Source organism: Oryctolagus cuniculus, chromosome 15 (assembly GCF_051225735.1).
Source record: "Oryctolagus cuniculus isolate XC-2025 breed Fujian yellow rabbit chromosome 15, ASM5122573v1, whole genome shotgun sequence".
In the NCBI taxonomy this organism is placed as follows: Eukaryota; Metazoa; Chordata; class Mammalia; order Lagomorpha; family Leporidae; genus Oryctolagus; species Oryctolagus cuniculus.
In genome coordinates this window covers 34,662,912-34,677,985 of record NC_142881.1, presented here as the reverse complement: position 1 = coordinate 34,677,985, position 15,074 = coordinate 34,662,912, and the positions used below count along the sequence as shown (strand labels likewise).

Here is a 15,074-nt window from a genome sequence, read left to right as displayed (position 1 = left end):
TTCAGAAGAATATGTGACAATTCCATTAAAAAGACACAGTAGACAGAGGATATGGAAAGTCTTTAACAATTAGATTTCATATTGTTTGACTTTTTAGTAGTTTGAAATATATCTGCTTTAGTAAAAGCTGTATAGTGAATTTGAACCTTTCCAAAGTCTATAATACATAGGAAATTACTGTCTTTTGATGATGAGAAACGGCCCAAGCTAGTGCTACTATTCATCTACGCAATCATGAGGGCAAACAACCAACACTTTACAGTGATCTGCATTGTGAGTTTATGTCCACTAGGTTCAGTATATTAAAGGCATCAATGATTCAGTAACATTTTTCACTTATCATGAGTTCAATGCAACACAGGCACTCAAAGCCTTAATGAGCATTTGTGCTTATTAGTTACCCAGGATAGTAGGGATGTGCAGGTATTTCAAGACTATGTCCAGTAATATTCTGAGTTATGAAGAGGGCCTCATCCTTATTTAATGATAATGACATGATGTTCAGAGAAGTCAGTACTGTTATTTTTACTTATTTGTAGAGAGCAAAGGTATCAACGGATCTTTGTTGCTGTTCTCTAAGTATGTGCTGGTGTCACATTACAAATTATAGAGATGGATTCCAAATAATGAACAGTGTCCAACACAGAATCCTACATGATTTAAGACCTGTTAGTTTGGACACTATTACATTCTGTCTGTCATGGAGCAAAGATTCTCTCCTTATTTTGTTTCTTTCTCCTCATTATTAAACAAAAGGATTACATGAAATACTGCTCATGTTATCCCATGTTCTTTCTTTATAACTATTGTTATTTGTGTCTCCTTCTAACAGGGCACACACATACTACCATCTCTGACTTCTGTCCTCTATGATGAGAAAGAATTCCCTAACCCTGAGAAATTTGACCCTGGACACTTCTTGGATGCAAGTGGCAACTTCAGGAAGAGTGATTACTTCCTGCCTTTCTCTATAGGTAAGCAAGCATCCTTTTTTACATCTGCACCACCATGGCCAACTGGGATGAGAAGGGCTGTGGGTGTGGATTCCTCTGGACTGAGGGATTGCCTTTTGAGTGAGGGTGGAGGTGTCACTCCCAAGGTCCAAATTATTTCATTTTGGAATGCAGGCAGCATTCACAGCTTCTGCTTCTGGAGGGATAGATGGTAGAATTCCAATTCCAGTAAGACTCTTATCATCTCTGTGCAGCCAATACACTCAATAAACTTAACTGAGCATCTCCATGTTGCAATCCCATGCCCACATTCAATTATAGGAAGGTGAATGGAAAGCAACTGCTCAGTGTAAGGAAGACAATGGCAAATTCACAGATTATGTGATTCAAGTGTGAAGAATAGTTTTCTGGAGGCTGCTATGGGGCTCAGAGAACCCAGCTCCAGACTATGGCTAATTTTGCAGTCAGTAGCAGAGATATTGGTGGTGCAGAGAAACTGTCTTCCAGGAAATAAGTTTGAACCTCTTCTCTAAATTTGTAAGAGATCTGGAAATAAACAGAGAGCACAGTTAAATCTAGGCAGTTGAATGAAGACATTGTTCCCACAGATGTGAGCAGAACTGAAGTAAGCAGATGTGGAAAGGCAGTGAGTACCAACTCCATCAGGAAGATGTTCCCATCATGGTTCTCTAGGGACAAGCAAAGGAGGGTTGCTCAGGAACTGGGACAAACTGTTAGCCAAGAGGGTTTTAAGCTACACTAGTGGATGCTTCTTTGGGTACAGGTATACAGACACTGCCCAAACTGTTCCATGGCAGAACAGGATTGAGAGGGTAAATACTATGACCATATCAGGATTTGAGTTTCCTAATTTTCCTAGTCCAGAAGGGAAGTTACACCCAGCTAAAACAATCTAGGCAAGTGTGTCTGCTGTGAACAGAAAGACTGAAGTGACAGACAGGGGAGACTTTGGAGAGAGGCAGAATGGAGAATTTTTAGTACAATCTAAAGGAGAAGTAGTAGCCATAGTGGAGGGTGAAGGACTTTTCCTAAATAAGTTACTGAAACAGGGACAGAATTAAGACATTTCTCTTGACCGGGCAAATGCTAATTGCCATTGAGCTCCCCTCATATTGTGATCCCATGATTGTACAATGTTCATGTATGATCTCACACAAGCCATTGCTATGTCATGACTTCTGATTTCCAGTAATTGCAGCCAGACCTGCTTTTCTCCTGATACTTTGGCTATCAACACAAGATCTGAAACTTTACTTAAGAACTTGTATTCATGTGTTAGACCCACACTTTAGTAGTGTTCAATATATACCATATTATAGGAATTAATGAATCTGTTGAAAATGGATAATACAGTAAATTGTATATTGTGGGTGCATCAAAGAGGCTGTAATGGAATCCATGTTCTTGGAGCTGAATCCAGGTGAATCTGGAGACTCTCAGCAGGCAGAGCACAGGGGAAGAGTTTTCCTGTCAGAGGAAAAAAGGGAGTCTGAGAAAAACATAAATTAGCTAGAGTTTTGGGGTAGTAGTGAGTAGTTGGAAACTGCTTGGTATTGAGAACTACAAGGAAGGAGTTGAAGGAGATGAGCTTTGGTTTAAGACATGGGTTAAATTAGGGCAGTTTATATTCTCTATTCATAAATTAAAAATGAATGGAATGAGTATATACCAATAATATATCAATGAAGGACAAAATTGAAAATACAAATAAATGTGTTTTCAAAACTGTAAAAGATAGCCAGATAAAAATGAAGTAGAGTATTTGAAAAAAAAGCAAATCTGTGTATGCCTTTTTTAAATAATATTATACCTGATACACATGGCAATAGTACACTTTTGAAAATAGTTTATTCAGGTATGTGAAAGTGCTAGGACTATCTTTGGAACATAGTTAAGGCAAAATAAGTCTGTTGTTGAATCCTGGATTTTAAGTAAGTGGAAAGCACAGTGTTGGCACAATGCCAATTAGAATATGTGAAGTGTGTGTGCACACTTATGATTTTATGTGAGTGTCTGTGTAGAAAACATCATTGGCAAGCCTCAGCACAGAGTTCTAATGTGAATGCACAGAAATACTTATTTCCAGCACACACATACATTAACATGTACTGGGGAAAGTAGGTTTGTTATAAATTGAAGGGACCATCAGGTTCATCTGCTGTTTCTGAACTTTTAGTCACTCCAGAGTTATTTATGCCACTCTATGCATAATTAATGTGTGTGTCATTTTTAGGAAAAAGAGCTTGTGCTGGAGAGGGCCTCGCCCGCATGGAGCTGTTCTTAATCCTGACCACCATCTTGCAGCATTTTACCCTGAAGCCTCTGGTTGATCCAAAGGATATTGATCCCACCCCAGTGGATAATGGGTTTGTCTCTGTCCCACCCTCCTATGAGCTGTGTTTTGTTCCAGTCTGAAGAAAGCACTGGAATCCCTCTGGGCAACACAGATGGTTTCAGGCATCTGTGTCACCTGTTACCTTCCCAGTCATTACTAATGAGAATCCAATCTCTGAGCTCTGTGTCTTCTCAAGTTTTCTGTCCTACAAGCTACATTTTAATTTCTCTAATGGAATAAAGCTCATTGTTTCATCACCAATAAAATTATTTCTGTAAAACAACTCAGAATTCATAGTGCATTTAATCAGTGATATGTACCTAATGGAAACACATTATAAATGTCACACTTTATTTATTAAGAATGAGGAAGTTTTTACACAGCAGTTAAGATGCCTCTTATTCACCCACATCCCATATCAGTGTACCTGGGTGTGATCCTTGCTATGTTCCAGATTCCAGGTTCTGGTGATTTGTGCCCTGTGAGGGAGCAGGTAAAAGCCCAGTGGTTTCAGTCCCTGACACCCTCACAAGAGAAGGCAAATGAGTTCCTGGTTCCTGTTTTAGCCTTCTCTAAGTTGCAGTTGTTTCAGGCACATGGGGAGTGAAACAATAAATGGGAAAGCTTGGTCTGTCCCTCTTTCTATTCCTGTCAAAATAAATTAACATTTAAACCATTGAATTAGCTAGGGTGCTTACCGAGGCCATAAACGAAAGTGTCAATTTGTTAAGTCAACAACAGGAGTCACTGTGTACTTACTCCTCATGTAGGATCTTTGTCCTTAGTGTGCTGTACACTGAGATTTAATGCTATGACTAGTACTCAGTATTTTTCACTTTATGTTTCTGTGTGGGAGCAAACTGTTGAAATCTTTACTTAATGTATGCTAAACTGATCTTCTGTATATAAAGAGAATCAAAAATGAATCTTGATGTGAATGGAAGGGGAGAGGGAGTGGATTAGGGGAGGGTTGCGGGTTGGAGGCACGTTATGGAGGGGAAGCCATTGTAAACAATAATCTGTACTTTGGAAATTTATATTCATTAAATAAAAGTTAAAAAAATAAATAAACCATTTAATTAAAATGTAAAATTAAAATGAAAATTATCCCGTGGATTTTAATAAATATGCATGTAAAATATGATAGAATCATTTCTGATCCCATCTTACTCTCTAGGCTCCTGTTCTTGAAACACTTTGGCATGTGTAAATATAGTGTTTTGCTACTGTTTTTAAAATGTAATTATTTGAGCTGGTGCTAAACCTACCAGTTGAGATGCCTCCTTCCCACATTTCAGTGCCTGGCTTTGATTCCCTTTTCTGCCTCCAGACTCCAGATTTTCCTAATGCAGACTCTTGTAATACGTGGTGAAGATTCAAGCAATTGAGCCTTTGGCCCTTTTATAGTTAATATGGATTATATCCCCAGCTTTTGGCCCTGCTCCTTACTCAATCTGCCATTGTATACATTTGAAAATCAAACCAGTAATTGGGATCTCTCTCTCCCTCTTCTCTCTCTCTCTCTCTCTCATACATTTTTTAAAACATTCATGTTTGTGTAATTTATCTATTAGCTGTCAATCTTCTATTCTTTCTTCCAACTTCTCTTCCACTTTCTGTCATGTACCTAGTCGACGATAGCCTCATATCCAAACTACATACATCCATTTATAAAAGAATAGTAGATGATTTCCAGTGACTTCTGAAACTTTCTCAGCATTATTAGTGTAATTACAGAAATCATACCCACCTGAAGCTTTACAGTGAATGGTTGGTGACAGTTTGTGTTGCCCAGGAAGTAAATTAAATGACATTCCTAGAGTAAAAGTGTAAATTGGCATGTCCACTGACAAATTTTTGTCACTATTTATAAAACTTTACTTATGCACCTTCAAAAATTACGTTTTTAAGTATTTATTGAAGCAATGTATAATACGATAACAGAGGTTATGTACAGACATATGAGTAGAAACAGTATTCATAATGGCCTCCTGTGGAAAACATGCAGATTTTCATAAAAATACAATGAAGAAAATTAAATTATGCAATAGTTATAAGACCTTATACAGAAATCATGTTATCTGTTGCTATTTGTAATAATCCAAATGCAGCTCATAATATTTTGGTTAAAATTAAGTGCAGGGGATGGCACTGTGGCATAGTAGGTAAAGCAGCCACCCATGGCCCTTGCACTCCATATGGGCACCAGTTCAAGTCCTGACTGCTAGACTTCTGTTCCAGCTCTCTGCTAATGAGCCAGGGAAAGTAGTAGAGTATGTCCCAAGTGCCTGGGACCCTGCACCACTTGGGACACTCAGAGGGATCTCCTGGTTCCAAGTTTCAGAACAATCCAGCTCCCACTGTTGCAGCCATTTGAGGAATGAATCAGTGCATGGAAGATGTCTCTCTCTCTCTCTCTCTCTTGCTCTCTCGCTCTCGCTCTCTCTTTCTCTCTTGATCTCCCTCTTTCCACAGCTCTGACCTTTTTTAAAAATCTAGGTTTGAATTTATATAAATGTATGATTTAACTTACATGACGTTCAGAAACAGGCAAAACTACCTAGGGCATGACACTGATTCATTATGCATGGCGAAGGGTTAATTGGTCAGAAAACCTACAATGGGGCACAAGGATCCTGGAACATTGTTTTTTACCTGTATTGGTTACACAAATATTCTTACTTTGAGGACATGTGAAAAATTCATGGAGACATTCTCTATGTATATTGTTATTATTGTTATTTATTGGAAATAGTTATTAAAATAAAGAACAGATAGCTCCAGCCATTTATGACAGTTATGTCACTGTTTATGACTTTGTGCCTGTGGAGGGCATCACCTGAGGCCCTCTTGTGTACCTAAAAATTGGGCAGTGGTAGGAAACCCCTTTTATAGGTCAGTTATAGAACTGGGAGGCGGGAATCTTCTTTCCTGAGCAAGATCTCATCTGGAAGAAGATAGATACTCAGTTACAATCCTTTTTTTTTTCTCACGTAGTCCTTCAAGATAAAGCCAGTGCAACTACCAAAGAGAAAGAAACAGACAGTATCCTATTAGCAGCAAAGTCAAATTGCTACTATTCCCAGATAACATGATTTTATATAAAATAAAACAAAATGAACAAACAAGAGAGACTCCACCAAAAAGACTGAGAACTAATAAACAAATTTTGTGAAGTTTCAGGATACAAAGCTGGTGTGCAAAAATTTCTAGTAGCTACAAATTTATCTAGGAATAAATTTCACCAAAAATGTGGGCTACCTCTAAATGAAAAGAATAAAACAGAGATGAAGGAGATAAAAGTGAACACAAAGACATAGATGAACAGCCATTGTTCAGGAATATTCAAATCAATAAAATGTGCATTTACCCAAAATGTTTTACAGATGAAAAAAAACTAGCATTGGAAATGTATTTGGAATTACAAGAGGCTCCGAATACCCAGGCCATCTGAGCACAAAGAAGAAGCAGCAGACCTTACACTGCCTACTTTAACACATATTACAGGGTGCCTGGGTTTGACAGAGCAATTAATCTGGTGCTTAGGATGCCAGCATCTTCCTCTAGCAGCTACCTCAGCTGAGGCCTGGATCCCTCCACTCTCCATTTTAGCTTCCTGTGCATGCACCTGCTGAGAGGCAGCTGTTGAGGCCTCAGGTATTAGGGTCAAAATGCCACCCATGTGGCAGATTGCGTGTCACTAACTTTAGTCGTGTCACCTCTGGCTATTGCTAGCATTTGAGGGGTGAACTAGCAGGTTGGACATTTTTCTCTCTCTGTCTCTTTCCATCTTTCAGACTCTCCAATGAATGCATTGCTACACTAACAAAAACAACATATTAATACTATAAAAACAGCCGGCGCTGCGGCTCAATAGGCTAATCCTCCGCCTTGCGGCACCGGCACACGGGGTTCTAGTCCTGGTTGGGGCGCCGGATTCTGTCCCAGTTGCCCCTCTTCCAGGCCAGCTCTCTGCTGTTACCAGGGAGTGCAGTGGAGGATGGCCCAAGTGCTTGGGCCCTGCACCCCATGGGAGACCAGGAGAAGCACCTGGCTCCTGGCTTTGGATCAGCACAGTGTGCTGGCTGCAGCACGCCAGCTGCGGTGGCCATTGGAGGGTGAACCAATGGCAAAGGAAGACCTTTCTCTCTGTCTCTCTCTCTCACTGTCCACTCTGCCTGTCAAAAAATAATACTATAAAAACAAATGCATAGATGAAAAGAAGTCAATGGAGACCCTACAAAATGTACATAGCTTTGGCTACTTATCTATAACAAGGTCCTAAGTACATGTAATGGAAAGTCTTTTCAGTGACTTGGGGAAAGTTGAATATTCACATACAGAAGAATGACACTAGACCCCATCTCTCACTATGTGCAAAACCCAACTTAAAAAGGGAATAAAGCCCTCTGAGACATGAATCTTTGAATCTACTACTGGAAAACATAGGAGGATGCTTCAGACATTGGCATGGGAAAGAAATTTTTGACTCAGACCCTCAAAGCAAGAAAATAAAATCAAACACAAACAAAAGAGATTCTCTTAAATTAAAGAGCTTCTGTACAGCAACAGGAACAATCAACAGAGTTAACAGACAACTTATTGTCTAGAAGAAAATATTTGCAAGTTACACATTTGACAAGGGGTTAATTACTAATGTATATACAACTCAGTAGGAAAAAAAAACAAATAATCCAATTTTTAAATGGCTAGGTGTCGCTCCCCGTCTTCGTGGGGGAACGACACAGGACCCTGCGCTGTTCTTTCGTCTGCTCGGCCCTCCCCGGGTTTGCTGCTGGTTCTTCCCGGGTTGGCTACTATCCCTTCCACCTCCGTGGAAGGGCAGTTCCCCCTGGCCACATTCCCCACTTCCGCAGGGGAGCGGCACACCGCCGGCCGGCTTTCTCGGGGGCTGCACGGGTTCCCTTAGATGTTCCCCATAGATGTTCCCGGTGCATGCCGTCTCTCTCCTCCTTTATAGTCCTCCTCCGCCAATCCCAACTCGGCTGAGTACGCTGCTCTCCAATCAGGAGCAAGTCCTACAGTTAATTGGTTGAACTGGAGGCAGCTGTGCGGAAGCTGTTTACTTCTCTCCCAGCGCCATATTGTGGGAGAGCAGATGCATAGAATAAGTCCTAATTCGAGTAACTTAGTCTAGTCCGGATTGCTCCCCACAGATCCCCCTTTCTTTTTATTTTTTAGCGTTGATACGCGCCTGTCTTCGGTGTCCCGCGGAACACACTCTGCTCTACTTGCTAGAGTTGCCACAGGCTCTTACAAGTCCTATCAATCAGGAAAACCGAATCCGGGTCCTCTCTTCGCCATTGTGAGGAGGTTTTTAGGCGCTGATGCATGCCTGTGTTCGGTGCCCTGCAGCGCATGCTCTGCTCTGCCCGCAGGGGCTTACAAAACCTATCAGGCAAACCGAATCCAAGCCTTCTCATTGCCTTATTGTGGGGGAGACTTATTAGTGTTGGTTCGTGCCTATCTTCGGTGACCTGCAGCTCATACTCTAGTCGAGCTTTGCTGGCGCTTACCGCCTTAAATCAGGCAGACCGAATCCAAGCTTAATATTGTTGTATTGTGGGGAAGCCTTACTGATGTTAATTCGTGCCTGTCTTCGGTGACCTGCGGCGCATAAGCTGCTAGCTGCCCGCATGTGCTCATCGCCTCACTTGATTAGGCAGACCGAATCCAAGCCTTCTAATTGGCATGTTGAGGGGAGGCCTTATTTTTCTCTATTTCTCTATCTCCGGGCATTCCTACCTCTCCCATTTCACTTCTATCTTCCAGCATTCCCATTTCTCTTTTACTTCACTTCCAAACTTCTGTTTCTCTTATCCCCGCAGCTTCCCGCTCTCATTCCATTTCTAAACTTCTGTTTTCTCTTATCCCCGCGGCTTCCCGGCGCCTCGCCCTGCCGGCAGCTTCACGGCTCCGCGCAGCTTCCCGGCGCCTCGCCCCGCCAGCGGGCTCCGCCCCGAGGCTGCTTCTCCGCGCCTCGCCGGCTCTGAGCCGCTTCAGCCCGCGCCTCATCTGCGCGGCTTCCCGGCTTTGCGCGGTCCGCGGTCTCCACGCTTAACCCTTTCGCGTCTGAACCACGGCCTACGCCAGCGTTCCCTATCTATTCACGCCCCGTGCTCTCTCTGCACGCGGCGGCTTCCGCGAGTAACACAGCGTAGCTTGCGTCTCCGCCACTAGGATTCAATCTAAGTTCCCCGGGCTAGCCTGGCGAATTCAACCCTGCGTACGTCTCCGCCCCACGATTTGGCTTCCCGTCCTTTGCTCCCCGGGCTAATCAGACGGATCCCAATCTGGCTTACGTCTCAGCTTCTGGTTTCAACTTTTCGCCCCCTATTCCCGGGCTAACTTGAGAATCCCAAAGTGGCTTTCGTTTCCGCCTTGGCCTGCCCCCCGCGGCTTCAATTTCCCTAACATTTTTCTCTACCCGGTATGTTTCCCCAAGCTTTCCTCCAACGATATTCCTCCCTCATTTCTCCTGGCCTCTCCCCACAGTCCGCGTCCGAGTCTGTTTGTTCTAGCTTTCACTTTCGCTTTCGACCTTAGAGATTTCTCCCAGCTTCCCCCCGTAGTCCGTATCCGAGTCTATGCCTAGGCTTTCAATAGCTTCTTCCGGCACCCTTTTCGTCCGGCTTTTCCCTAGGCTGTTTGCTAGTCTCTCTCTCCAGTATTTTCCCAGTTCTTCCCGTTTCTTTCCTCCTAAGTTTGCTATCCGTTCTAGGTTTCCTATCCGAGTTAAGTTTCCTATCCGACCTAGGTTTTCTATCCGAGTCACGGCACCATTATGTCGCTCCCCGTCTTCGTGGGGGAACGACACAGGACCCTGCGCTGTTCTTTCGTCTGCTCGGCCCTCCCCGGGTTTGCTGCTGGTTCTTCCCGGGTTGGCTACTATCCCTTCCACCTCCGTGGAAGGGCAGTTCCCCCTGGCCACATTCCCCACTTCCGCAGGGGAGCGGCACACCGCCGGCCGGCTTTCTCGGGGGCTGCACGGGTTCCCTTAGATGTTCCCCATAGATGTTCCCGGTGCATGCCGTCTCTCTCCTCCTTTATAGTCCTCCTCCGCCAATCCCAACTCGGCTGAGTACGCTGCTCTCCAATCAGGAGCAAGTCCTACAGTTAATTGGTTGAACTGGAGGCAGCTGTGCGGAAGCTGTTTACTTCTCTCCCAGCGCCATATTGTGGGAGAGCAGATGCATAGAATAAGTCCTAATTCGAGTAACTTAGTCTAGTCCGGATTGCTCCCCACAGCTAGGATGTCTAGGTAGACATTACCGAAAATATGACATACATGTGGACAACAGCTACACGCAAAATACTCCTTATTTCCAATCCTCAGAAATTTTCACATCAATATGACCGTGAGATATCACTTCACACACATTAGATTATTACTGTCGAGTATGTAGAGTAAAAAGGAAACTTCACACTGTTGATGGGAATATAAATCAGCCCATCCAGTGTGAAAAAGAGTATTAAGAGTCCCCCACAAACTAAAAACAGAACTACCATATGATCTAACAATGCTGCTACTGGGTGTATACCCAAAGAGAGTGAAATTCATTTGTAGTAAAGGCATCTCTACTGCCACGTTTGTTATAGCACTATTCACCATAGCCAATAAATGAAAACAACCAAAGTGTTATGCCAAGTCCTGAAAGGATAAAGGAAATGTGGTACATGTGCACAATGGAATACTACTCATCCATAAAAGAATAAAATTTTGAAATTTGCAACAACATAGATGTAACCGATGTCATTGTGCTAAGTGAAATAAGCAAAACACAAAAAGACAAGTACAGCAGGGTCACACTCATAAATGGATGTCAAATTGCTCTTCTCCTTGCTTCTACTCTTAGGAGTTAAGAGTAGAATGAGGTTTCCCAAGACTCGGGAGAATATGGGCCATGAAGGGATGGAAATGTGTTGGTGAATGCACACAAACTCATGGGTAGAAACAAATAAGAATACCTGGTGTTCTGTTCCATATTTAGGTAACATTAGATAATTATTATTATGATCATTATTATATGTTGTATCTTTATTGAAAAAAATTCTTGGCAAGAAGATTTTTGATGCTTTCACCAGAAAGACATGCCAAACTTTGGAGGAGATAAATATTTTATCCTATTGGATTTGTTACAATGTATACTTGTATGTAAACATCAGATGCTGCTGCCCTATCAATATAAATAATTTTTATTTGTCAATTTTTAAAGATGAAAGAAAATCTCCTACTGAAAAAATAGTGACACTTTACTGAGGCATCCATCCTATCCTACTAATAAAATAAGTGTTTGAAGAATGCTGAGGTCCCTTCAGGCTTAATATCTTATGATTTTATCATCCAATGAGATGGCCTAGTTGGAGCCTCATTAAAGGAAGGAAAAGAAAAAAAAAATCTGTTATGGTTGAGAGTAGAATCTAAGGAGGGCTTATTCAGTTCGTTTTTTTCCCCTTGTAAGGGAAAGGGATTTAAAGACTAGATGGCTTAGACACATTAATGAAAATTTCCTGACTTTGAGAGTTGTATTATATATACAATGGAAAATAGCCTTGTTTTTGAAAATACACACGTGTTTCAAGATTCAGGAAAAAACTGACATTATTAAAATATTTTTAAAAAGAGAATTTCTTTCTCAATATCCAACTTTTCTGTATCTTTGTGTTTTGCACATCTTTCATTACCTATCAGTCATCTATCTCACTTTATCTATCTACCTACCTATCATTTTGTATGTATATCTATCTATCTATCATCTACCCATTATCTATCATCTGTATCTATCTCTCTATCATCTTTATATATTCTTTTCATCCTTCTCCATTTTATATCTATCTCAGTCTCATATACCTACTCAACAATGGGCTCACATCCCAAATACATACATCTGCTTTTAAAAGAACAGTAGATACTTGCCAATGACTGCTGAAAATTTTCACAGCATTTTTAATATAACTACAATGATGATGGAACTCATGTTTCTTAAAAGTATATAATCACAATGGGTGACAAAAAATCCTAGAAAGGAAGTAAATTATATTGTATTCTCACAGGAGAAATGTAACTTGGCATGAATACATGTATACTTTTTATCAAAATTTAATAAATTGATCTTAGATAGATGTAAAAATTATACTTTAAGGTAATTTTTGAAGGAATATCTACTAGGATACCACAAATTATATACATTGATGTTTAGAAAAACACTATTCTATCCTGCGCTGCGGCTCAGTAGGCTAATCCTCCTCCTGAGGCGCTGGCACACCTGGTTCAAGTCCCGTCAGGGCACCGAATTCTGTCCCGGTTGCCCCTCTTCCAGGCCAGCTCTCTGCTGTGACCCGGGAAGGCAGTGGAGGATGGCCCAAGTTCTTGGGCTCTGCACCCGCATGGGAGACCAGGAGAAGCACCAGTCTCCTGCCTTCGAATCAGCGCAGCGCACCGGCCACGGTGGCCATTGGAGGGTAAACCAACGGCAAAAAGGAAGACCTTTCTCTCTGTCTCTCTCTCGCGCTGGCCACTCTGCCTGTCGAAAGAAAGAAAGAAAGAAAGAAAGAAAGAAAGAAAGAAAGAAAGAAAGAAAGAAAGAAAGAGAGAGAGAGAGAGAGAGAGAGAGAAAGAAAGAAAGAAAGAAAGAAAGAAAGAAAGAAAAGAAAGAAAGAAAAGCACTATTCATGAAGGTCCACGTGGCAGACACTCAATTTTTCATAAAAATATGGTGAAGATTAAATTGTGAAATAGGTATATAAGACACTATAGAAATCATAAGCTATCTATTGCTATTTCCAATATGAATGTGTATCATAATATTTTGTGTAAATAAATAGATGTGGGTATATACAAATGCATGATTTCACTTACATGAAGTTCAGAATCAGATAAAACTACCTATGCCATGATACTGGATACATTAAGGGAAGAGTAGAATTAATGAGTAGGAAAAGGCATAAGGGGACACACCTAGATCATATATTATGGTCTGTATTGGTTATGAAGTATAGACATTTTGGGGATAAATGAAAAACTCATTGAGGGCATGTGAGACATACACTATGTGAATTATTAAATAAAATTGGTTATTAAAATAAAAAACAGACAGCTGCAGCCAGGCACAGTTATTGACTTTGTACCTTCACACTGGATCTGTCCGCTATGTCCAGTTGTGTAGTGGTGGCACGTCCCATGTATGTGACAGTAATTGAACTGGGAGCTGACTATTTGGATTATGAAACAAGATAGTTCCTGGAACAAGATAACAAGATACAGATACTCACCTTCGGTTCTTTTATCCCATGTTGTTGTTTTTGTTTTGTTTTCTTTTCTTTTCTTTTGTTTTCTTTTGTTTTGTTTTACAGGCAGAGTGGACAGTGAGAGAGAGAGACAGAGAGAAAGGTCTCCCTTTGCTGTTGGTTCACCCTCCAATGGCCCCTGCGGCCAGTGTACCGCGCTGATCCGAAGGCAGGAGCCAGGTGCTTCTCCTGGTCTCCCATGGGGTGCAGGGCCCAAGCACTTGGGCCATCCTCCACTGCACTCCCTGGCCACAGCAGAGAGCTGGCCTGGAAGAGGGGCAACCGGGACAGAATCCGGCGCCCCGACCAGGACTAGAACCCGGTGTGCCGACGCCGCAAGGCGGAGGATTAGCCTGTTGAGCCACGGCACCGGCTTATCCCATGTTGTTCTAAATGTTCTAGCCTGAATAATTAGGAAAGAAAATGAAACAAAAGTATCTAAATTAGAAAGGAGAGTATCAAACTGTTACTGTACACAGAATACATTATCTTATTTAAAGAAATCCCAAGGACTCCATCCAAAAACATTTAGAACTAATAAACATACTTTGAAAATTTGTAGGATACAAAATCGGTGCACTGAAATCAGTAGAATGGCTTATATAAATAGCAACCTAAAAAGAAATCAAGAAATAAATCCTATTTCAATAGTTACAAGCATATCTAGGAATAACTTTCACAAAAGAGATCGAGTCTCTAAAAAAAAAGGAAACTATAAACCACTGGAGAAAGAAATTGAAGAGAACAAAAGAAATGGACAAGTATCCCATGCTCACTAAGATTCAGTATCACTAAAATGTGCATACCATCCAAGTTCATTAACAGATCCAATGCAATGCTCACAAACATTTCCATCCAGGTCAGGTACAACAAGAAAGTGAGTAGTGGATCACTTACTATAATCTTTAGAGCATCATGAATTCTTTAAAGGCAATTTAAGAAACTTGAATTTTTATGTTCAATGTTTGTGTTCAATTATATTTTTCTCTTTCCTTGAGATTCCTACTGGAAATTTGCTACAACAATGGTTCATAACATTTAACTTTACTTATAGTGCTCATCGTTATTATTTTGTTGTCTGATCTAGGGAAAATCTAGGGGAGAGGGAGTGGGAAAGGGGAGGGTTGTGGGTGGAGGGATGTTATGGGGGGGAAGCCATTGTAATCCATAAGCTATACTTTGGAAATTTATATTCATTAAATAAAAGTTAAAAAAATAAACTAAAATGTAGTTAAATTCATTCTATTACTCGTATATGTTTAAAATATCATTACAATTATATTTTTAGGGCATAATCTACATGTTCGTTTAGGTTTTGTATTTTCTGAAACATCTTTTAAGTCCTCACAATTTGTTTACATCTATGTGTTGTAGACACTTTCAAAAGTTTGTAGTGTTGAAGGCTGGACTAGATCTCCTTCCTCAAGTGACAGGGGCAATGCAGGCTGTGGCAGTGG

The 15,074-nt window shown here is 41.2% G+C and overlaps 1 pseudogene; it reads left to right on the top strand.

The window, feature by feature from the left end:
• Positions 1 to 3,592, top strand: part of LOC100352702 (cytochrome P450 2C30-like) — a 30,145-nt pseudogene extending 26,553 nt beyond the window's left edge.
• The last annotated feature ends 11,482 nt before the right edge of the window (positions 3,593 to 15,074 follow it).